General features: G+C 27.0%; 27 non-coding genes across 27 annotated transcripts; all 27 read left to right on the top strand.

The window, feature by feature from the left end:
- Positions 1 to 293: 293 nt before the first annotated feature.
- Positions 294 to 412, top strand: LOC124458574. Its single transcript, XR_006953287.1, has one exon. It is a non-coding gene; the product is annotated as a 5S ribosomal RNA (ribosomal RNA).
- Positions 413 to 1,160: 748 nt separating this feature from the next.
- On the top strand, positions 1,161 to 1,279 carry LOC124458572. The gene has a single exon (XR_006953284.1). It is a non-coding gene; the product is annotated as a 5S ribosomal RNA (ribosomal RNA).
- Positions 1,280 to 2,024: 745 nt separating this feature from the next.
- Positions 2,025 to 2,143, top strand: LOC124458571. The gene has a single exon (XR_006953283.1). It is a non-coding gene; the product is annotated as a 5S ribosomal RNA (ribosomal RNA).
- A 746-nt stretch (positions 2,144 to 2,889) lies between these two features.
- LOC124458570 lies at positions 2,890 to 3,008 on the top strand. The gene has a single exon (XR_006953282.1). It is a non-coding gene; the product is annotated as a 5S ribosomal RNA (ribosomal RNA).
- Positions 3,009 to 3,750: 742 nt separating this feature from the next.
- On the top strand, positions 3,751 to 3,869 carry LOC124458568. The gene has a single exon (XR_006953281.1). It is a non-coding gene; the product is annotated as a 5S ribosomal RNA (ribosomal RNA).
- A 745-nt stretch (positions 3,870 to 4,614) lies between these two features.
- On the top strand, positions 4,615 to 4,733 carry LOC124458603. Its single transcript, XR_006953314.1, has one exon. It is a non-coding gene; the product is annotated as a 5S ribosomal RNA (ribosomal RNA).
- Positions 4,734 to 5,478: 745 nt separating this feature from the next.
- On the top strand, positions 5,479 to 5,597 carry LOC124458587. The gene has a single exon (XR_006953299.1). It is a non-coding gene; the product is annotated as a 5S ribosomal RNA (ribosomal RNA).
- A 748-nt stretch (positions 5,598 to 6,345) lies between these two features.
- LOC124458602 lies at positions 6,346 to 6,464 on the top strand. Its single transcript, XR_006953313.1, has one exon. It is a non-coding gene; the product is annotated as a 5S ribosomal RNA (ribosomal RNA).
- Positions 6,465 to 7,205: 741 nt separating this feature from the next.
- Positions 7,206 to 7,324, top strand: LOC124458567. Its single transcript, XR_006953280.1, has one exon. It is a non-coding gene; the product is annotated as a 5S ribosomal RNA (ribosomal RNA).
- Positions 7,325 to 8,063: 739 nt separating this feature from the next.
- Positions 8,064 to 8,182, top strand: LOC124458566. Its single transcript, XR_006953279.1, has one exon. It is a non-coding gene; the product is annotated as a 5S ribosomal RNA (ribosomal RNA).
- Positions 8,183 to 8,923: 741 nt separating this feature from the next.
- Positions 8,924 to 9,042, top strand: LOC124458565. Its single transcript, XR_006953278.1, has one exon. It is a non-coding gene; the product is annotated as a 5S ribosomal RNA (ribosomal RNA).
- A 743-nt stretch (positions 9,043 to 9,785) lies between these two features.
- LOC124458564 lies at positions 9,786 to 9,904 on the top strand. Its single transcript, XR_006953277.1, has one exon. It is a non-coding gene; the product is annotated as a 5S ribosomal RNA (ribosomal RNA).
- Positions 9,905 to 10,650: 746 nt separating this feature from the next.
- On the top strand, positions 10,651 to 10,769 carry LOC124458563. Its single transcript, XR_006953276.1, has one exon. It is a non-coding gene; the product is annotated as a 5S ribosomal RNA (ribosomal RNA).
- Positions 10,770 to 11,509: 740 nt separating this feature from the next.
- Positions 11,510 to 11,628, top strand: LOC124458562. The gene has a single exon (XR_006953274.1). It is a non-coding gene; the product is annotated as a 5S ribosomal RNA (ribosomal RNA).
- Positions 11,629 to 12,368: 740 nt separating this feature from the next.
- Positions 12,369 to 12,487, top strand: LOC124458560. The gene has a single exon (XR_006953272.1). It is a non-coding gene; the product is annotated as a 5S ribosomal RNA (ribosomal RNA).
- A 745-nt stretch (positions 12,488 to 13,232) lies between these two features.
- LOC124458559 lies at positions 13,233 to 13,351 on the top strand. The gene has a single exon (XR_006953271.1). It is a non-coding gene; the product is annotated as a 5S ribosomal RNA (ribosomal RNA).
- Positions 13,352 to 14,099: 748 nt separating this feature from the next.
- Positions 14,100 to 14,218, top strand: LOC124458557. The gene has a single exon (XR_006953270.1). It is a non-coding gene; the product is annotated as a 5S ribosomal RNA (ribosomal RNA).
- Positions 14,219 to 14,961: 743 nt separating this feature from the next.
- On the top strand, positions 14,962 to 15,080 carry LOC124458556. Its single transcript, XR_006953269.1, has one exon. It is a non-coding gene; the product is annotated as a 5S ribosomal RNA (ribosomal RNA).
- Positions 15,081 to 15,825: 745 nt separating this feature from the next.
- LOC124458555 lies at positions 15,826 to 15,944 on the top strand. Its single transcript, XR_006953268.1, has one exon. It is a non-coding gene; the product is annotated as a 5S ribosomal RNA (ribosomal RNA).
- A 746-nt stretch (positions 15,945 to 16,690) lies between these two features.
- On the top strand, positions 16,691 to 16,809 carry LOC124458554. The gene has a single exon (XR_006953267.1). It is a non-coding gene; the product is annotated as a 5S ribosomal RNA (ribosomal RNA).
- A 742-nt stretch (positions 16,810 to 17,551) lies between these two features.
- LOC124458553 lies at positions 17,552 to 17,670 on the top strand. Its single transcript, XR_006953266.1, has one exon. It is a non-coding gene; the product is annotated as a 5S ribosomal RNA (ribosomal RNA).
- Positions 17,671 to 18,414: 744 nt separating this feature from the next.
- LOC124458552 lies at positions 18,415 to 18,533 on the top strand. The gene has a single exon (XR_006953265.1). It is a non-coding gene; the product is annotated as a 5S ribosomal RNA (ribosomal RNA).
- A 740-nt stretch (positions 18,534 to 19,273) lies between these two features.
- Positions 19,274 to 19,392, top strand: LOC124458607. Its single transcript, XR_006953318.1, has one exon. It is a non-coding gene; the product is annotated as a 5S ribosomal RNA (ribosomal RNA).
- Positions 19,393 to 20,140: 748 nt separating this feature from the next.
- Positions 20,141 to 20,259, top strand: LOC124458551. Its single transcript, XR_006953264.1, has one exon. It is a non-coding gene; the product is annotated as a 5S ribosomal RNA (ribosomal RNA).
- Positions 20,260 to 20,997: 738 nt separating this feature from the next.
- Positions 20,998 to 21,116, top strand: LOC124458550. The gene has a single exon (XR_006953263.1). It is a non-coding gene; the product is annotated as a 5S ribosomal RNA (ribosomal RNA).
- A 739-nt stretch (positions 21,117 to 21,855) lies between these two features.
- LOC124458601 lies at positions 21,856 to 21,974 on the top strand. The gene has a single exon (XR_006953312.1). It is a non-coding gene; the product is annotated as a 5S ribosomal RNA (ribosomal RNA).
- A 741-nt stretch (positions 21,975 to 22,715) lies between these two features.
- Positions 22,716 to 22,834, top strand: LOC124458548. The gene has a single exon (XR_006953261.1). It is a non-coding gene; the product is annotated as a 5S ribosomal RNA (ribosomal RNA).
- Positions 22,835 to 23,532: the final 698 nt, after the last annotated feature.

Here is a 23,532-nt window from a genome sequence, read left to right as displayed (position 1 = left end):
ATCATTAAAATAAATACATAAGTTATGCATTAGTATACCAAAATGAAAGCATCCACAGTGTAAAATGTTCACATTTTTATCATAATGCAAAATATGTATAAAACTAAACAAAGTTTCTATACACCTTAAATTTCGCTAAAATTTTATTCTAATTTGATATTGATGAGACGTTCCAAATACATTCTAAATAACCCAGTTTTTTAATTCTTCGATAAAATAGAACTTACTACTCATGTTTACAACTATGTTATACATAATGTAAAGTAGAAAACCCTTTTTTCACATTAACTTTTAGCTACGACCAAACCACAAGTAAAGCACTGGTTCTCGTCTGATCACCAAAGTTAAGCCTTGTTGGGGGAAGTTAGTACTTAGATGGGTGACTGCCTAGGAATACTTCCTGTTGTAGATTTTTTTGAGTCATATCTGTTATAAATATGTAAATCAAATCAAAAACAAATGCATAAATATTCAAAACTCGAAAAGCCACTGTTCGAAACATTCTTGTTTTTGTAACATCAAAGAAACTTGTAAAAGAAGTTACAACTTCATTTTTAGATTTAGTTTTACATAATATTTGTCAAATGTGTTATTAATTGGATAATTCAAATAATTATTCAACAATTAATTTTTTTCATCGATAAAAGACAAATTCAAAGTCATCCTTAATAGTATTTTATAAATAATGTAAACCTTAAAACACTTCTTTCTTACTTTATCAAATACCTACCAGCATACTGCAAAAAGAAAAATAGTTCTTTATCAAATCAACAAAAATAAGCCTTATTCCGGAAATAAAGTAGTAGGAGGGCTGACTACCGTGGAATATTGATTTTTAGATACTTCTAACAAAATAAGAAATATTGATCATTAAAATAAATACATAAGTTATGCATTAGTATACCAAAATGAAAGCATCCACAGTGTAAAATGTTCACATTTTTATCATAATGCAAAATATGTATAAAACTAAACAAAAGTTTCTATACACCTTAAATTTCGCTAAAATTTTATTCTAATTTGATATTGATGAGACGTTCCAAATACATTCTAAATAACCCAGTTTTTTAATTCTTCGATAAAATAGAACTTACTACTCATGTTTACAACTATGTTATACATAATGTAAAGTAGAAAACCCTTTTTTCACATTAACTTTTAGCTACGACCAAACCACAAGTAAAGCACTGGTTCTCGTCTGATCACCAAAGTTAAGCCTTGTTGGGGGAAGTTAGTACTTAGATGGGTGACTGCCTAGGAATACTTCCTGTTGTAGATTTTTTTGAGTCATATCTGTTATAAATATGTAAATCAAATCAAAACAAATGCATAAATATTCAAAACTCGAAAAGCCACTGTTCGAAACATTCTTGTTTTTGTAACATCAAAGAAACTTGTAAAAGAAGTTACAACTTCATTTTTAGATTTAGTTTTACATAATATTTGTCAAATGTCTTATTAATTGAATAATTCAAATAATTATTCAACAATTAATTTTTTTCATCGATAAAAGACAAATTCAAAGTCATCCTTAATAGTATTTTATAAATAATGTAAACCTTAAAACACTTCTTTCTTACTTTATCAAATACCTACCAGCATACTGCAAAAGAAAAATAGTTCTTTATCAAATCAAGAAAAATAAGCCTTATTCGGAAATAAAGTAGTAGGAGGGCTGACTACCGTGGAATATTGATTTTTAGATACTTCTAACAAAATAAGAAATATTGATCATTAAAATAAATACATAAGTTATGCATTAGTATACCAAAATGAAAGCATCCACAGTGTAAAATGTTCACATTTTTATCATAATGCAAAATATGTATAAAACTAAACAAAAGTTTCTATACACCTTAAATTTCGCTAAAATTTTATTCTAATTTGATATTGATGAGACGTTCCAAATACATTCTAAATAACCCAGTTTTTTAATTCTTCGATAAAATAGAACTTACTACTCATGTTTACAACTATGTTATACATAATGTAAAGTAGAAAACCCTTTTTTCACATTAACTTTTAGCTACGACCAAACCACAAGTAAAGCACTGGTTCTCGTCTGATCACCAAAGTTAAGCCTTGTTGGGGGAAGTTAGTACTTAGATGGGTGACTGCCTAGGAATACTTCCTGTTGTAGATTTTTGAGTCATATCTGTTATAAATATGTAAATCAAATAAAAAACAAATGCATAAATATTCAAAACTCGAAAAGCCACTGTTCGAAACATTCTTGTTTTTGTAACATCAAAGAAACTTGTAAAAGAAGTTACAACTTCATTTTTAGATTTAGTTTTACATAATATTTGTCAAATGTCTTATTAATTGAATAATTCAAATAATTATTCAACAATTAATTTTTTTCATCGATAAAAGACAAATTCAAAGTCATCCTTAATAGTATTTTATAAATAATGTAAACCTTAAAACACTTCTTTCTTACTTTATCAAATACCTACCAGCATACTGCAAAAAGAAAAATAGTTCTTTATCAAATCAAGAAAAATAAGCCTTATTCCGGAAATAAAGTAGTAGGAGGGCTGACTACCGTGGAATATTGATTTTAGATACTTCTAACAAAATAAGAAATATTGATCATTAAAATAAATACATAAGTTATGCATTAGTATACCAAAATGAAAGCATCCACAGTGTAAAATGTTCACATTTTTATCATAATGCAAAATATGTATAAAACTAAACAAAACTTTCTATACACCTTAAATTTCGCTAAAATTTTATTCTAATTTGATATTGATGAGACGTTCCAAATACATTCTAAATAACCCAGTTCTTTTAATTCTTCAATAAAATAGAACTTACTACTCATGTTTACAACTATGTTATACATAATGTAAAGTAGAAAACCCTTTTTTCACATTAACTTTTAGCTACGACCAAACCACAAGTAAAGCACTGGTTCTCGTCTGATCACCAAAGTTAAGCCTTGTTGGGGGAAGTTAGTACTTAGATGGGTGACTGCCTAGGAATACTTCCTGTTGTAGATTTTTTTGAGTGATATCTGTTATAAATATGTAAATCAAATAAAAACAAATGCATAAATATTCAAAACTCGAAAAGCCACTGTTCGAAACATTCTTGTTTTGTAACATCAAAGAAACTTATAAAAGAAGTTACAACTTCATTTTAGATTTAGTTTTACATAATATTTGTCAAATGTCTTATTAATTGAATAATTCAAATAATTATTCAACAATTAATTTTTTTCATCGATAAAAGACAAATTCAAAGTCATCCTTAATAGTATTTTATAAATAATGTAAACCTTAAAACACTTCTTTCTTACTTTATCAAATACCTACCAGCATACTGCAAAAGAAAAATAGTTCTTTATCAAATCAACAAAAATAAGCCTTATTCCGAAATAAAGTAGTAGGAGGGCTGACTACCGTGGAATATTGATTTTAGATACTTCTAACAAAATAAGAAATATTGATCATTAAAATAAATACATAAGTTATGCATTAGTATACCAAAATGAAAGCATCCACAGTGTAAAATGTTCACATTTTTATCATAATGCAAAATATGTATAAAACTAAACAAAAGTTTCTATACACCTTAAATTTCGCTAAAATTTTATTCTAATTTGATATTGATGAGACGTTCCAAATACATTCTAAATAACCCAGTTTTTTAATTCTTCGATAAAATAGAACTTACTACTCATGTTTACAACTATGTTATACATAATGTAAAGTAGAAAACCCTTTTTTCACATTAACTTTTAGCTACGACCAAACCACAAGTAAAGCACTGGTTCTCGTCTGATCACCAAAGTTAAGCCTTGTTGGGGGAAGTTAGTACTTAGATGGGTGACTGCCTAGGAATACTTCCTGTTGTAGATTTTTTTGAGTCATATCTGTTATAAATATGTAAATCAAATCAAAAACAAATGCATAAATATTCAAAACTCGAAAAGCCACTGTTCGAAACATTCTTGTTTTTGTAACATCAAAGAAACTTGTAAAAGAAGTTACAACTTCATTTTTAGATTTAGTTTTACATAATATTTGTCAAATGTCTTATTAATTGGATAATTCAAATAATTATTCAACAATTAATTTTTTTCATCGATAAAAGACAAATTCAAAGTCATCCTTAATAGTATTTTATAAATAATGTAAACCTTAAAACACTTCTTTCTTACTTTATCAAATACCTACCAGCATACTGCAAAAGAAAAATAGTTCTTTATCAAATCAAGAAAAATAAGCCTTATTCGGAAATAAAGTAGTAGGAGGGCTGACTACCGTGGAATATTGATTTTTAGATACTTCTAACAAAATAAGAAATATTGATCATTAAAATAAATACATAAGTTATGCATTAGTATACCAAAATGAAAGCATCCACAGTGTAAAATGTTCACATTTTTATCATAATGCAAAATATGTATAAAACTAAACAAAAGTTTCTATACACCTTAAATTTCGCTAAAATTTTATTCTAATTTGATATTGATGAGACGTTCCAAATACATTCTAAATAACCCAGTTTTTTAATTCTTCGATAAAATAGAACTTACTACTCATGTTTACAACTATGTTATACATAATGTAAAGTAGAAAACCCTTTTTCACATTAACTTTTAGCTACGACCAAACCACAAGTAAAGCACTGGTTCTCGTCTGATCACCAAAGTTAAGCCTTGTTGGGGGAAGTTAGTACTTAGATGGGTGACTGCCTAGGAATACTTCCTGTTGTAGACTTTTTTGAGTCATATCTGTTATAAATATGTAAATCAAATCAAAACAAATGCATAAATATTCAAAACTCAAAAGCCACTGTTCGAAACATTCTTGTTTTGTAACATCAAAGAAACTTGTAAAAGAAGTTACAACTTCATTTTTAGATTTAGTTTTACATAATATTTGTCAAATGTGTTATTAATTGGATAATTCAAATAATTATTCAACAATTAATTTTTTTCATCGATAAAAGACAAATTCAAAGTCATCCTTAATAGTATTTTATAAATAATGTAAACCTTAAAACACTTCTTTCTTACTTTATCAAATACCTACCAGCATACTGCAAAAAGAAAAATAGTTCTTTATCAAATCAAGAAAAATAAGCCTTATTCCGGAAATAAAGTAGTAGGAGGGCTGACTACCGTGGAATATTGATTTTTAGATACTTCTAACAAAATAAGAAATATTGATCATTAAAATAAATACATAAGTTATGCATTAGTATACCAAAATGAAAGCATCCACAGTGTAAAATGTTCACATTTTATCATAATGCAAAATATGTATAAAACTAAACAAAAGTTTCTATACACCTTAAATTTCGCTAAAATTTTATTCTAATTTGATATTGATGAGACGTTCCAAATACATTCTAAATAACCTAGTTTTATTAATTCTTCGATAAAATAGAACTTACTACTCATGTTTACAACTATGTTATACATAATGTAAAGTAGAAAACCCTTTTTTCACATTAACTTTTAGCTATGACCAAACCACAAGTAAAGCACTGGTTCTCGTCTGATCACCAAAGTTAAGCCTTGTTGGGGGAAGTTAGTACTTAGATGGGTGACTGCCTAGGAATACTTCCTGTTGTAGATTTTTTTGAGTCATATCTGTTATAAATATGTAAATCAAAAATCAAAAACAAATGCATAAATATTCAAAACTCAAAAAGCCACTGTTCGAAACATTCATGTTTTTGTAACATCAAAGAAACTTATAAAAGAAGTTACAACTTCCTTTTTAGATTTAGTTTTACATAATATTTGTCAAATGTCTTATTAATTGGATAATTCAAATAATTATTCAACAATTAATTTTTTTCATCGATAAAAGACAAATTCAAAGTCATCCTTAATAGTATTTTATAAATAATGTAAACCTTAAAACACTTCTTTCTTACTTTATCAAATACCTACCAGCATACTGCAAAAAGAAAAATAGTTCTTTATCAAATCAAGAAAAATAAGCCTTATTCCGGAAATAAAGTAGTAGGAGGGCTGACTACCGTGGAATATTGATTTTTAGATACTTCTAACAAAATAAGAAATATTGATCATTAAAATAAATACATAAGTTATGCATTAGTATACCAAAATGAAAGCATCCACAGTGTAAAATGTTCACATTTTTATCATAATGCAAAATATGTATAAAACTAAACAAAAGTTTCTATACACCTTAAATTTCGCTAAAATTTTATTCTAATTTGATATTGATGAGACGTTCCAAATACATTCTAAATAACCCAGTTTTTAATTCTTCGATAAAATAGAACTTACTACTCATGTTTACAACTATGTTATACATAATGTAAAGTAGAAAACCCTTTTTCACATTAACTTTTAGCTACGACCAAACCACAAGTAAAGCACTGGTTCTCGTCTGATCACCAAAGTTAAGCCTTGTTGGGGGAAGTTAGTACTTAGATGGGTGACTGCCTAGGAATACTTCCTGTTGTAGACTTTTTTGAGTCATATCTGTTATAAATATGTAAATCAAATCAAAACAAATGCATAAATATTCAAAACTCGAAAAGCCACTGTTCGAAACATTCTTGTTTTTGTAACATCAAAGAAACTTATAAAGAAGTTACAACTTCATTTTTAGATTTAGTTTTACATAATATTTGTCAAATGTGTTATTAATTGAATAATTCAAATAATTATTCAACAATTAATTTTTTCATCGATAAAAGACAAATTCAAAGTCATCCTTAATAGTATTTTATAAATAATGTAAACCTTAAAACACTTCTTTCTTACTTTATCAAATACCTACCAGCATACTGCAAAAGAAAAATAGTTCTTTATCAAATCAAGAAAAATAAGCCTTATTCGGAAATAAAGTAGTAGGAGGGCTGACTACCGTGGAATATTGATTTTTAGATACTTCTAACAAAATAAGAAATATTGATCATTAAAATAAATACATAAGTTATGCATTAGTATACCAAAATGAAAGCATCCACAGTGTAAAATGTTCACATTTTTATCATAATGCAAAATATGTATAAAACTAAACAAAAGTTTCTATACACCTTAAATTTCGCTAAAATTTTATTCTAATTTGATATTGATGAGACGTTCCAAATACATTCTAAATAACCCAGTTTTTAATTCTTCGATAAAATAGAACTTACTACTCATGTTTACAACTATGTTATACATAATGTAAAGTAGAAAACCCTTTTTCACATTAACTTTTAGCTACGACCAAACCACAAGTAAAGCACTGGTTCTCGTCTGATCACCAAAGTTAAGCCTTGTTGGGGGAAGTTAGTACTTAGATGGGTGACTGCCTAGGAATACTTCCTGTTGTAGATTTTTTGAGTCATATCTGTTATAAATATGTAAATCAAATCAAAACAAATGCATAAATATTCAAAACTCGAAAAGCCACTGTTCGAAACATTCTTGTTTTTGTAACATCAAAGAAACTTATAAAGAAGTTACAACTTCATTTTAGATTTAGTTTTACATAATATTTGTCAAATGTCTTATTAATTGAATAATTCAAATAATTATTCAACAATTAATTTTTTCATCGATAAAAGACAAATTCAAAGTCATCCTTAATAGTATTTTATAAATAATGTAAACCTTAAAACACTTCTTTCTTACTTTATCAAATACCTACCAGCATACTGCAAAAGAAAAATAGTTCTTTATCAAATCAACAAAAATAAGCCTTATTCGGAAATAAAGTAGTAGGAGGGCTGACTACCGTGGAATATTGATTTTAGATACTTCTAACAAAATAAGAAATATTGATCATTAAAATAAATACATAAGTTATGCATTAGTATACCAAAATGAAAGCATCCACAGTGTAAAATGTTCACATTTTTATCATAATGCAAAATATGTATAAAACTAAACAAAAGTTTCTATACACCTTAAATTTCGCTAAAATTTTATTCTAATTTGATATTGATGAGACGTTCCAAATACATTCTAAATAACCCAGTTTTTAATTCTTCGATAAAATAGAACTTACTACTCATGTTTACAACTATGTTATACATAATGTAAAGTAGAAAACCCTTTTTTCACATTAACTTTTAGCTACGACCAAACCACAAGTAAAGCACTGGTTCTCGTCTGATCACCAAAGTTAAGCCTTGTTGGGGGAAGTTAGTACTTAGATGGGTGACTGCCTAGGAATACTTCCTGTTGTAGATTTTTGAGTCATATCTGTTATAAATATGTAAATCAAATCAAAACAAATGCATAAATATTCAAAACTCGAAAAGCCACTGTTCGAAACATTCTTGTTTTTGTAACATCAAAGAAACTTGTAAAAGAAGTTACAACTTCATTTTTAGATTTAGTTTTACATAATATTTGTCAAATGTCTTATTAATTGAATAATTCAAATAATTATTCAACAATTAATTTTTTTCATCGATAAAAGACAAATTCAAAGTCATCCTTAATAGTATTTTATAAATAATGTAAACCTTAAAACACTTCTTTCTTACTTTATCAAATACCTACCAGCATACTGCAAAAGAAAAATAGTTCTTTATCAAATCAAGAAAAATAAGCCTTATTCGGAAATAAAGTAGTAGGAGGGCTGACTACCGTGGAATATTGATTTTAGATACTTCTAACAAAATAAGAAATATTGATCATTAAAATAAATACATAAGTTATGCATTAGTATACCAAAATGAAAGCATCCACAGTGTAAAATGTTCACATTTTTATCATAATGCAAAATATGTATAAAACTAAACAAAAGTTTCTATACACCTTAAATTTCGCTAAAATTTTATTCTAATTTGATATTGATGAGACGTTCCAAATACATTCTAAATAACCCAGTTTTTTAATTCTTCGATAAAATAGAACTTACTACTCATGTTTACAACTATGTTATACATAATGTAAAGTAGAAAACCCTTTTTCACATTAACTTTTAGCTACGACCAAACCACAAGTAAAGCACTGGTTCTCGTCTGATCACCAAAGTTAAGCCTTGTTGGGGGAAGTTAGTACTTAGATGGGTGACTGCCTAGGAATACTTCCTGTTGTAGATTTTTTTGAGTCATATCTGTTATAAATATGTAAATCAAATCAAAACAAATGCATAAATATTCAAAACTCGAAAAGCCACTGTTCAAACATTCTTGTTTTTGTAACATCAAAGAAACTTATAAAAGAAGTTACAACTTCATTTTTAGATTTAGTTTTACATAATATTTGTCAAATGTGTTATTAATTGGATAATTCAAATAATTATTCAACAATTAATTTTTTTCATCGATAAAAGACAAATTCAAAGTCATCCTTAATAGTATTTTATAAATAATGTAAACCTTAAAACACTTCTTTCTTACTTTATCAAATACCTACCAGCATACTGCAAAAGAAAAATAGTTCTTTATCAAATCAAGAAAAATAAGCCTTATTCGGAAATAAAGTAGTAGGAGGGCTGACTACCGTGGAATATTGATTTTTAGATACTTCTAACAAAATAAGAAATATTGATCATTAAAATAAATACATAAGTTATGCATTAGTATACCAAAATGAAAGCATCCACAGTGTAAAATGTTCACATTTTTATCATAATGCAAAATATGTATAAAACTAAACAAAAGTTTCTATACACCTTAAATTTCGCTAAAATTTTATTCTAATTTGATATTGATGAGACGTTCCAAATACATTCTAAATAACCCAGTTTTTAATTCTTCGATAAAATAGAACTTACTACTCATGTTTACAACTATGTTATACATAATGTAAAGTAGAAAACCCTTTTTTCACATTAACTTTTAGCTACGACCAAACCACAAGTAAAGCACTGGTTCTCGTCTGATCACCAAAGTTAAGCCTTGTTGGGGGAAGTTAGTACTTAGATGGGTGACTGCCTAGGAATACTTCCTGTTGTAGATTTTTTTGAGTCATATCTGTTATAAATATGTAAATCAAATCAAAAACAAATGCATAAATATTCAAAACTCGAAAAGCCACTGTTCGAAACATTCTTGTTTTTGTAACATCAAAGAAACTTATAAAAGAAGTTACAACTTCATTTTTCGATTTACTTTTACATAATATTTGTCAAATGTGTTATTAATTGGATAATTCAAATAATTATTCAACAATTAATTTTTTTCATCGATAAAAGACAAATTCAAAGTCATCCTTAATAGTATTTTATAAATAATGTAAACCTTAAAACACTTCTTTCTTACTTTATCAAATACCTACCAGCATACTGCAAAAAGAAAAATAGTTCTTTATCAAATCAAGAAAAATAAGCCTTATTCCGGAAATAAAGTAGTAGGAGGGCTGACTACCGTGGAATATTGATTTTTAGATACTTCTAACAAAATAAGAAATATTGATCATTAAAATAAATACATAAGTTATGCATTAGTATACCAAAATGAAAGCATCCACAGTGTAAAATGTTCACATTTTTATCATAATGCAAAATATGTATAAAACTAAACAAAAGTTTCTATACACCTTAAATTTCGCTAAAATTTTATTCTAATTTGATATTGATGAGACGTTCCAAATACATTCTAAATAACCCAGTTTTTAATTCTTCGATAAAATAGAACTTACTACTCATGTTTACAACTATGTTATACATAATGTAAAGTAGAAAACCCTTTTTCACATTAACTTTTAGCTACGACCAAACCACAAGTAAAGCACTGGTTCTCGTCTGATCACCAAAGTTAAGCCTTGTTGGGGGAAGTTAGTACTTAGATGGGTGACTGCCTAGGAATACTTCCTGTTGTAGATTTTTTTGAGTCATATCTGTTATAAATATGTAAATCAAATCAAAACAAATGCATAAATATTCAAAACTCAAAAAGCCACTGTTCGAAACATTCTTGTTTTGTAACATCAAAGAAACTTATAAAAGAAGTTACAACTTCATTTTTAGATTTAGTTTTACATAATATTTGTCAAATGTCTTATTAATTGGATAATTCAAATAATTATTCAACAATTAATTTTTTCATCGATAAAAGACAAATTCAAAGTCATCCTTAATAGTATTTTATAAATAATGTAAACCTTAAAACACTTCTTTCTTACTTTATCAAATACCTACCAGCATACTGCAAAAGAAAAATAGTTCTTTATCAAATCAAGAAAAATAAGCCTTATTCGGAAATAAAGTAGTAGGAGGGCTGACTACCGTGGAATATTGATTTTAGATACTTCTAACAAAATAAGAAATATTGATCATTAAAATAAATACATAAGTTATGCATTAGTATACCAAAATGAAAGCATCCACAGTGTAAAATGTTCACATTTTTATCATAATGCAAAATATGTATAAAACTAAACAAAAGTTTCTATACACCTTAAATTTCGCTAAAATTTTATTCTAATTTGATATTGATGAGACGTTCCAAATACATTCTAAATAACCCAGTTTTTAATTCTTCGATAAAATAGAACTTACTACTCATGTTTACAACTATGTTATACATAATGTAAAGTAGAAAACCCTTTTTCACATTAACTTTTAGCTACGACCAAACCACAAGTAAAGCACTGGTTCTCGTCTGATCACCAAAGTTAAGCCTTGTTGGGGGAAGTTAGTACTTAGATGGGTGACTGCCTAGGAATACTTCCTGTTGTAGATTTTTTGAGTCATATCTGTTATAAATATGTAAATCAAATCAAAACAAATGCATAAATATTCAAAACTCAAAAGCCACTGTTCGAAACATTCTTGTTTTGTAACATCAAAGAAACTTATAAAAGAAGTTACAACTTCATTTTTAGATTTAGTTTTACATAATATTTGTCAAATGTCTTATTAATTGGATAATTCAAATAATTATTCAACAATTAATTTTTTCATCGATAAAAGACAAATTCAAAGTCATCCTTAATAGTATTTTATAAATAATGTAAACCTTAAAACACTTCTTTCTTACTTTATCAAATACCTACCAGCATACTGCAAAAGAAAAATAGTTCTTTATCAAATCAAGAAAAATAAGCCTTATTCGGAAATAAAGTAGTAGGAGGGCTGACTACCGTGGAATATTGATTTTTAGATACTTCTAACAAAATAAGAAATATTGATCATTAAAATAAATACATAAGTTATGCATTAGTATACCAAAATGAAAGCATCCACAGTGTAAAATGTTCACATTTTTATCATAATGCAAAATATGTATAAAACTAAACAAAAGTTTCTATACACCTTAAATTTCGCTAAAATTTTATTCTAATTTGATATTGATGAGACGTTCCAAATACATTCTAAATAACCCAGTTTTTTAATTCTTCGATAAAATAGAACTTACTACTCATGTTTACAACTATGTTATACATAATGTAAAGTAGAAAACCCTTTTTCACATTAACTTTTAGCTACGACCAAACCACAAGTAAAGCACTGGTTCTCGTCTGATCACCAAAGTTAAGCCTTGTTGGGGGAAGTTAGTACTTAGATGGGTGACTGCCTAGGAATACTTCCTGTTGTAGATTTTTTTGAGTGATATCTGTTATAAATATGTAAATCAAATAAAAAACAAATGCATAAATATTCAAAACTCGAAAAGCCACTGTTCGAAACATTCTTGTTTTTGTAACATCAAAGAAACTTGTAAAAGAAGTTACAACTTCATTTTTAGATTTAGTTTTACATAATATTTGTCAAATGTCTTATTAATTGGATAATTCAAATAATTATTCAACAATTAATTTTTTTCATCGATAAAAGACAAATTCAAAGTCATACTTAATAGTATTTTATAAATAATGTAAACCTTAAAACACTTCTTTCTTACTTTATCAAATACCTACCAGCATACTGCAAAAAGAAAAATAGTTCTTTATCAAATCAAGAAAAATAAGCCTTATTCCGAAATAAAGTAGTAGGAGGGCTGACTACCGTGGAATATTGATTTTAGATACTTCTAACAAAATAAGAAATATTGATCATTAAAATAAATACATAAGTTATGCATTAGTATACCAAAATGAAAGCATCCACAGTGTAAAATGTTCACATTTTATCATAATGCAAAATATGTATAAAACTAAACAAAAGTTTCTATACACCTTAAATTTCGCTAAAATTTTATTCTAATTTGATATTGATGAGACGTTCCAAATACATTCTAAATAACCCAGTTTTTTAATTCTTCGATAAAATAGAACTTACTACTCATGTTTACAACTATGTTATACATAATGTAAAGTAGAAAACCCTTTTTTCACATTAACTTTTAGCTACGACCAAACCACAAGTAAAGCACTGGTTCTCGTCTGATCACCAAAGTTAAGCCTTGTTGGGGGAAGTTAGTACTTAGATGGGTGACTGCCTAGGAATACTTCCTGTTGTAGATTTTTTTGAGTCATATCTGTAATAAATATGTAAATCAAATCAAAAACAAATGCATAAATATTCAAAACTCGAAAAGCCACTGTTCGAAACATTCTTGTTTTTGTAACATCAAAGAAACTTGTAAAAGAAGTTACAACTTCATTTTCAGATTTAGTTTTACATAATATTTGTCAAATGTGTTATTAATTGGATAATTGAAATAATTATTCAACAATTAATTTTTTTCATCGATAAAAGACAAATTCAAAGTCATCCTTAATAGTATTTTATAAATAATGTAAACCTTAAAACACTTCTTTCTTACTTTATCAAATACCTACCAGCATACTGCAAAAAGAAAAATAGTTCTTTATCAAATCAAGAAAAATAAGCCTTATTCCGGAAATAAAGTAGTAGGAGGGCTGACTACCGTGGAATATTGATTTTTAGATACTTCTAACAAAATAAGAAATATTGATCATTAAAATAAATACATAAGTTATGCATTAGTATACCAAAATGAAAGCATCCACAGTGTAAAATGTTCACATTTTTATCATAATGCAAAATATGTATAAAACTAAACAAAAGTTTCTATACACCTTAAATTTCGCTAAAATTTTATTCTAATTTGATATTGATGAGACGTTCCAAATACATTCTAAATAACCTAGTTTTTTAATTCTTCGATAAAATAGAACTTACTACTCATGTTTACAACTATGTTATACATAATGTAAAGTAGAAAACCCTTTTTTCACATTAACTTTTAGCTACGACCAAACCACAAGTAAAGCACTGGTTCTCGTCTGATCACCAAAGTTAAGCCTTGTTGGGGGAAGTTAGTACTTAGATGGGTGACTGCCTAGGAATACTTCCTGTTGTAGATTTTTTTGAGTCATATCTGTTATAAATATGTAAATCAAATCAAAACAAATGCATAAATATTCAAAACTCGAAAAGCCACTGTTCGAAACATTCTTGTTTTGTAACATCAAAGAAACTTATAAAAGAAGTTACAACTTCATTTTTAGATTTAGTTTTACATAATATTTGTCAAATGTGTTATTAATTGGATAATTCAAATAATTATTCAACAATTAATTTTTTTCATCGATAAAAGACAAATTCAAAGTCATCCTTAATAGTATTTTATAAATAATGTAAACCTTAAAACACTTCTTTCTTACTTTATCAAATACCTACCAGCATACTGCAAAAGAAAAATAGTTCTTTATCAAATCAAGAAAAATAAGCCTTATTCGGAAATAAAGTAGTAGGAGGGCTGACTACCGTGGAATATTGATTTTTAGATACTTCTAACAAAATAAGAAATATTGATCATTAAAATAAATACATAAGTTATGCATTAGTATACCAAAATGAAAGCATCCACAGTGTAAAATGTTCACATTTTTATCATAATGCAAAATATGTATAAAACTAAACAAAAGTTTCTATACACCTTAAATTTCGCTAAAATTTTATTCTAATTTGATATTGATGAGACGTTCCAAATACATTCTAAATAACCCAGTTTTTTAATTCTTCGATAAAATAGAACTTACTACTCATGTTTACAACTATGTTATACATAATGTAAAGTAGAAAACCCTTTTTCACATTAACTTTTAGCTACGACCAAACCACAAGTAAAGCACTGGTTCTCGTCTGATCACCAAAGTTAAGCCTTGTTGGGGGAAGTTAGTACTTAGATGGGTGACTGCCTAGGAATACTTCCTGTTGTAGATTTTTTTGAGTCATATCTGTTATAAATATGTAAATCAAATCAAAACAAATGCATAAATATTCAAAACTCGAAAAGCCACTGTTCGAAACATTCTTGTTTTTGTAACATCAAAGAAACTTATAAAAGAAGTTACAACTTCATTTTTAGATTTAGTTTTACATAATATTTGTCAAATGTCTTATTAATTGAATAATTCAAATAATTATTCAACAATTAATTTTTTTCATCGATAAAAGACAAATTCAAAGTCATCCTTAATAGTATTTTATAAATAATGTAAACCTTAAAACACTTCTTTCTTACTTTATCAAATACCTACCAGCATACTGCAAAAGAAAAATAGTTCTTTATCAAATCAAGAAAAATAAGCCTTATTCCGAAATAAAGTAGTAGGAGGGCTGACTACCGTGGAATATTGATTTTTAGATACTTCTAACAAAATAAGAAATATTGATCATTAAAATAAATACATAAGTTATGCATTAGTATACCAAAATGAAAGCATCCACAGTGTAAAATGTTCACATTTTTATCATAATGCAAAATATGTATAAAACTAAACAAAAGTTTCTATACACCTTAAATTTCGCTAAAATTTTATTCTAATTTGATATTGATGAGACGTTCCAAATACATTCTAAATAACCCAGTTTTTTAATTCTTCGATAAAATAGAACTTACTACTCATGTTTACAACTATGTTATACATAATGTAAAGTAGAAAACCCTTTTTTCACATTAACTTTTAGCTACGACCAAACCACAAGTAAAGCACTGGTTCTCGTCTGATCACCAAAGTTAAGCCTTGTTGGGGGAAGTTAGTACTTAGATGGGTGACTGCCTAGGAATACTTCCTGTTGTAGATTTTTTTGAGTCATATCTGTTATAAATATGTAAATCAAATCAAAAACAAATGCATAAATATTCAAAACTCGAAAAGCCACTGTTCGAAACATTCTTGTTTTTGTAACATCAAAGAAACTTATAAAAGAAGTTACAACTTCCTTTTTAGATTTAGTTTTACATAATATTTGTCAAATGTCTTATTAATTGAATAATTCAAATAATTATTCAACAATTAATTTTTTTCATCGATAAAAGACAAATTCAAAGTCATCCTTAATAGTATTTTATAAATAATGTAAACCTTAAAACACTTCTTTCTTACTTTATCAAATACCTACCAGCATACTGCAAAAAGAAAAATAGTTCTTTATCAAATCAAGAAAAATAAGCCTTATTCGGGAAATAAAGTAGTAGGAGGGCTGACTACCGTGGAATATTGATTTTTAGATACTTCTAACAAAATAAGAAATATTGATCATTAAAATAAATACATAAGTTATGCATTAGTATACCAAAATGAAAGCATCCACAGTGTAAAATCTTCACATTTTTATCATAATGCAAAATATGTATAAAACTAAACAAAAGTTTCTATACACCTTAAATTTCGCTAAAATTTTATTCTAATTTGATATTGATGAGACGTTCCAAATACATTCTAAATAACCCAGTTTTTAATTCTTCGATAAAATAGAACTTACTACTCATGTTTACAACTATGTTATACATAATGTAAAGTAGAAAACCCTTTTTCACATTAACTTTTAGCTACGACCAAACCACAAGTAAAGCACTGGTTCTCGTCTGATCACCAAAGTTAAGCCTTGTTGGGGGAAGTTAGTACTTAGATGGGTGACTGCCTAGGAATACTTCCTGTTGTAGATTTTTTTGAGTCATATCTGTTATAAATATGTAAATCAAATCAAAACAAATGCATAAATATTCAAAACTCAAAAAGCCACTGTTCGAAACATTCTTGTTTTGTAACATCAAAGAAACTTATAAAAGAAGTTACAACTTCATTTTTAGATTTAGTTTTACATAATATTTGTCAAATGTGTTATTAATTGATAATTCAAATAATTATTCAACAATTAATTTTTTTCATCGATAAAAGACAAATTCAAACTCATACTTAATAGTATTTTATAAATAATGTAAACCTTAAAACACTTCTTTCTTACTTTATCAAATACCTACCAGCATACTGCAAAAAGAAAAATAGTTCTTTATCAAATCAAGAAAAATAAGCCTTATTCGGAAATAAAGTAGTAGGAGGGCTGACTACCGTGGAATATTGATTTTTAGATACTTCTAACAAAATAAGAAATATTGATCATTAAAATAAATACATAAGTTATGCATTAGTATACCAAAATGAAAGCATCCACAGTGTAAAATGTTCACATTTTTATCATAATGCAAAATATGTATAAAACTAAACAAAAGTTTCTATACACCTTAAATTTCGCTAAAATTTTATTCTAATTTGATATTGATGAGACGTTCCAAATACATTCTAAATAACCCAGTTTTTAATTCTTCGATAAAATAGAACTTACTACTCATGTTTACAACTATGTTATACATAATGTAAAGTAGAAAACCCTTTTTCACATTAACTTTTAGCTACGACCAAACCACAAGTAAAGCACTGGTTCTCGTCTGATCACCAAAGTTAAGCCTTGTTGGGGGAAGTTAGTACTTAGATGGGTGACTGCCTAGGAATACTTCCTGTTGTAGATTTTTTGAGTCATATCTGTTATAAATATGTAAATCAAATCAAAACAAATGCATAAATATTCAAAACTCGAAAAGCCACTGTTCGAAACATTCTTGTTTTGTAACATCAAAGAAACTTATAAAAGAAGTTACAACTTCATTTTTAGATTTAGTTTTACATAATATTTGTCAAATGTGTTATTAATTGGATAATTCAAATAATTATTCAACAATTAATTTTTTCATCGATAAAAGACAAATTCAAACTCATGCTTAATAGTATTTTATAAATAATGTAAACCTTAAAACACTTCTTTCTTACTTTATCAAATACCTACCAGCATACTGCAAAAAAAAAATAGTTCTTTATCAAATCAAGAAAAATAAGCCTTATTCCGGAAATAAAGTAGTAGGAGGGCTGACTACCGTGGAATATTGATTTTTAGATACTTCTAACAAAATAAGAAATATTGATCATTAAAATAAATACATAAGTTATGCATTAGTATACCAAAATGAAAGCATCCACAGTGTAAAATGTTCACATTTTTATCACAATGCAAAATATGTATAAAACTAAACAAAAGTTTCTATACACCTTAAATTTCGCTAAAATTTTATTCTAATTTGATATTGATGAGACGTTCCAAATACATTCTAAATAACCCAGTTCTTTTAATTCTTCGATAAAATAGAACTTACTACTCATGTTTACAACTATGTTATACATAATGTAAAGTAGAAAACCCTTTTTTCACATTAACTTTTAGCTACGACCAAACCACAAGTAAAGCACTGGTTCTCGTCTGATCACCAAAGTTAAGCCTTGTTGGGGGAAGTTAGTACTTAGATGGGTGACTGCCTAGGAATACTTCCTGTTGTAGATTTTTTGAGTCATATCTGTTATAAATATGTAAATCAAATCAAAACAAATGCATAAATATTCAAAACTCGAAAAGCCACTGTTCGAAACATTCTTGTTTTGTAACATCAAAGAAACTTATAAAAGAAGTTACAACTTCATTTTTAGATTTAGTTTTACATAATATTTGTCAAATGTCTTATTAATTGAATAATTCAAATAATTATTCAACAATTAATTTTTCATCGATAAAAGACAAATTCAAAGTCATCCTTAATAGTATTTTATAAATAATGTAAACCTTAAAACACTTCTTTCTTACTTTATCAAATACCTACCAGCATACTGCAAAAGAAAAATAGTTCTTTATCAAATCAAGAAAAATAAGCCTTATTCGGAAATAAAGTAGTAGGAGGGCTGACTACCGTGGAATATTGATTTTAGATACTTCTAACAAAATAAGAAATATTGATCATTAAAATAAATACATAAGTTATGCATTAGTATACCAAAATGAAAGCATCCACAGTGTAAAATGTTCACATTTTTATCATAATGCAAAATATGTATAAAACTAAACAAAAGTTTCTATACACCTTAAATTTCGCTAAAATTTTATTCTAATTTGATATTGATGAGACGTTCCAAATACATTCTAAATAACCCAGTTTTTTAATTCTTCGATAAAATAGAACTTACTACTCATGTTTACAACTATGTTATACATAATATAAAGTAGAAAACCCTTTTTTCACATTAACTTTTAGCTACGACCAAACCACAAGTAAAGCACTGGTTCTCGTCTGATCACCAAAGTTAAGCGTTGTTGGGGGAAGTTAGTACTTAGATGGGTGACTGCCTAGGAATACTTCCTGTTGTAGATTTTTTTGAGTCATATCTGTTATAAATATGTAAATCAAAAATCAAAAACAAATGCATAAATATTCAAAACTCAAAAAGCCACTGTTCGAAACATTCATGTTTTTGTAACATCAAAGAAACTTATAAAAGAAGTTACAACTTCCTTTTTAGATTTAGTTTTACATAATATTTGTCAAATGTCTTATTAATTGGATAATTCAAATAATTATTCAACAATTAATTTTTTTCATCGATAAAAGACAAATTCAAAGTCATCCTTAATAGTATTTTATAAATAATGTAAACCTTAAAACACTTCTTTCTTAGTTTATCAAATACCTACCAGCATACTGCAAAAAGAAAAATAGTTCTTTATCAAATCAAGAAAAATAAGCCTTATTCCGGAAATAAAGTAGTAGGAGGGCTGACTACCGTGGAATATTGATTTTTAGATACTTCTAACAAAATAAGAAATATTGATCATTAAAATAAATACATAAGTTATGCATTAGTATACCAAAATGAAAGCATCCACAGTGTAAAATGTTCACATTTTTATCATAATGCAAAATATGTATAAAACTAAACAAAAGTTTCTATACACCTTAAATTTCGCTAAAATTTTATTCTAATTTGATATTGATGAGACGTTCCAAATACATTCTAAATAACCCAGTTTTTAATTCTTCGATAAAATAGAACTTACTACTCATGTTTACAACTATGTTATACATAATGTAAAGTAGAAAACCCTTTTTCACATTAACTTTTAGCTACGACCAAACCACAAGTAAAGCACTGGTTCTCGTCTGATCACCAAAGTTAAGCCTTGTTGGGGGAAGTTAGTACTTAGATGGGTGACTGCCTAGGAATACTTCCTGTTGTAGATTTTTGAGTCATATCTGTTATAAATATGTAAATCAAATCAAAACAAATGCATAAATATTCAAAACTCGAAAAGCCACTGTTCGAAACATTCTTGTTTTGTAACATCAAAGAAACTTATAAAAGAAGTTACAACTTCATTTTTAGATTTAGTTTTACATAATATTTGTCAAATGTCTTATTAATTGGATAATTCAAATAATTATTCAACAATTAATTTTTCATCGATAAAAGACAAATTCAAAGTCATCCTTAATAGTATTTTATAAATAATGTAAACCTTAAAACACTTCTTTCTTACTTTATCAAATACCTACCAGCATACTGCAAAAGAAAAATAGTTCTTTATCAAATCAAGAAAAATAAGCCTTATTCGGAAATAAAGTAGTAGGAGGGCTGACTACCGTGGAATATTGATTTTTAGATACTTCTAACAAAATAAGAAATATTGATCATTAAAATAAATACATAAGTTATGCATTAGTATACCAAAATGAAAGCATCCACAGTGTAAAATGTTCACATTTTTATCATAATGCAAAATATGTATAAAACTAAACAAAAGTTTCTATACACCTTAAATTTCGCTAAAATTTTATTCTAATTTGATATTGATGAGACGTTCCAAATACATTCTAAATAACCCAGTTTTTAATTCTTCGATAAAATAGAACTTACTACTCATGTTTACAACTATGTTATACATAATGTAAAGTAGAAAACCCTTTTTCACATTAACTTTTAGCTACGACCAAACCACAAGTAAAGCACTGGTTCTCGTCTGATCACCAAAGTTAAGCCTTGTTGGGGGAAGTTAGTACTTAGATGGGTGACTGCCTAGGAATACTTCCTGTTGTAGATTTTTTGAGTCATATCTGTTATAAATATGTAAATCAAATCAAAACAAATGCATAAATATTCAAAACTCAAAAGCCACTGTTCGAAACATTCTTGTTTTTGTAACATCAAAGAAACTTATAAAAGAAGTTACAACTTCCTTTTAGATTTAGTTTTACATAATATTTGTCAAATGTCTTATTAATTGGATAATTCAAATAATTATTCAACAATTAATTTTTTCATCGATAAAAGACAAATTCAAAGTCATCCTTAATAGTATTTTATAAATAATGTAAACCTTAAAACACTTCTTTCTTACTTTATCAAATACCTACCAGCATACTGCAAAAGAAAAATAGTTCTTTATCAAATCAAGAAAAATAAGCCTTATTCCGGAAATAAAGTAGTAGGAGGGCTGACTACCGTGGAATATTGATTTTAGATACTTCTAACAAAATAAGAAATATTGATCATTAAAATAAATACATAAGTTATGCATTAGTATACCAAAATGAAAGCATCCACAGTGTAAAATGTTCACATTTTTATCATAATGCAAAATATGTATAAAACTAAACAAAAGTTTCTATACACCTTAAATTTCGCTAAAATTTTATTCTAATTTGATATTGATGAGACGTTCCAAATACATTCTAAATAACCCAGTTTTTAATTCTTCGATAAAATAGAACTTACTACTCATGTTTACAACTATGTTATACATAATGTAAAGTAGAAAACCCTTTTTCACATTAACTTTTAGCTACGACCAAACCACAAGTAAAGCACTGGTTCTCGTCTGATCACCAAAGTTAAGCCTTGTTGGGGGAAGTTAGTACTTAGATGGGTGACTGCCTAGGAATACTTCCTGTTGTAGACTTTTTTGAGTCATATCTGTTATAAATATGTAAATCAAATCAAAACAAATGCATAAATATTCAAAACTCGAAAAGCCACTGTTCGAAACATTCTTGTTTTGTAACATCAAAGAAACTTATAAAAGAAGTTACAACTTCATTTTTAGATTTAGTTTTACATAATATTTGTCAAATGTCTTATTAATTGGATAATTCAAATAATTATTCAACAATTAATTTTTTCATCGATAAAAGACAAATTCAAAGTCATCCTTAATAGTATTTTATAAATAATGTAAACCTTAAAACACTTCTTTCTTACTTTATCAAATACCTACCAGCATACTGCAAAAGAAAAATAGTTCTTTATCAAATCAAGAAAAATAAGCCTTATTCCGGAAATAAAGTAGTAGGAGGGCTGACTACCGTGGAATATTGATTTTAGATACTTCTAACAAAATAAGAAATATTGATCATTAAAATAAATACATAAGTTATGCATTAGTATACCAAAATGAAAGCATCCACAGTGTAAAATGTTCACATTTTTATCATAATGCAAAATATGTATAAAACTAAACAAAAGTTTCTATACACCTTAAATTTCGCTAAAATTTTATTCTAATTTGATATTGATGAGACGTTCCAAATACATTCTAAATAACCCAGTTTTTAATTCTTCGATAAAATAGAACTTACTACTCATGTTTACAACTATGTTATACATAATGTAAAGTAGAAAACCCTTTTTCACATTAACTTTTAGCTACGACCAAACCACAAGTAAAGCACTGGTTCTCGTCTGATCACCAAAGTTAAGCCTTGTTGGGGGAAGTTAGTACTTAGATGGGTGACTGCCTAGGAATACTTCCTGTTGTAGATTTTTTGAGTCATATCTGTTATAAATATGTAAATCAAATAAAAACAAATGCATAAATATTCAAAACTCGAAAAGCCACTGTTCGAAACATTCTTGTTTTGTAACATCAAAGAAACTTATAAAAGAAGTTACAACTTCATTTTTAGATTTAGTTTTACATAATATTTGTCAAATGTCTTATTAATTGAATAATTCAAATAATTATTCAACAATTAATTTTTTCATCGATAAAAGACAAATTCAAAGTCATCCTTAATAGTATTTTATAAATAATGTAAACCTTAAAACACTTCTTTCTTACTTTATCAAATACCTACCAGCATACTGCAAAAGAAAAATAGTTCTTTATCAAATCAAGAAAAATAAGCCTTATTCGGAAATAAAGTAGTAGGAGGGCTGACTACCGTGGAATATTGATTTTAGATACTTCTAACAAAATAAGAAATATTGATCATTAAAATAAATACATAAGTTATGCATTAGTATACCAAAATGAAAGCATCCACAGTGTAAAATGTTCACATTTTTATCATAATGCAAAATATGTATAAAACTAAACAAAAGTTTCTATACACCTTAAATTTCGCTAAAATTTTATTCTAATTTGATATTGATGAGACGTTCCAAATACATTCTAAATAACCCAGTTTTTAATTCTTCGATAAAATAGAACTTACTACTCATGTTTACAACTATGTTAT

This window comes from Xenia sp. Carnegie-2017, unplaced genomic scaffold (assembly GCF_021976095.1).
Source record: "Xenia sp. Carnegie-2017 unplaced genomic scaffold, XeniaSp_v1 HiC_scaffold_6, whole genome shotgun sequence".
Taxonomy (NCBI): domain Eukaryota; kingdom Metazoa; phylum Cnidaria; class Anthozoa; order Malacalcyonacea; family Xeniidae; genus Xenia; species Xenia sp. Carnegie-2017.
The sequence above is the reverse complement of the archived record's forward strand: the minus strand, read 5'-3'. Positions and strand labels throughout refer to the sequence as shown.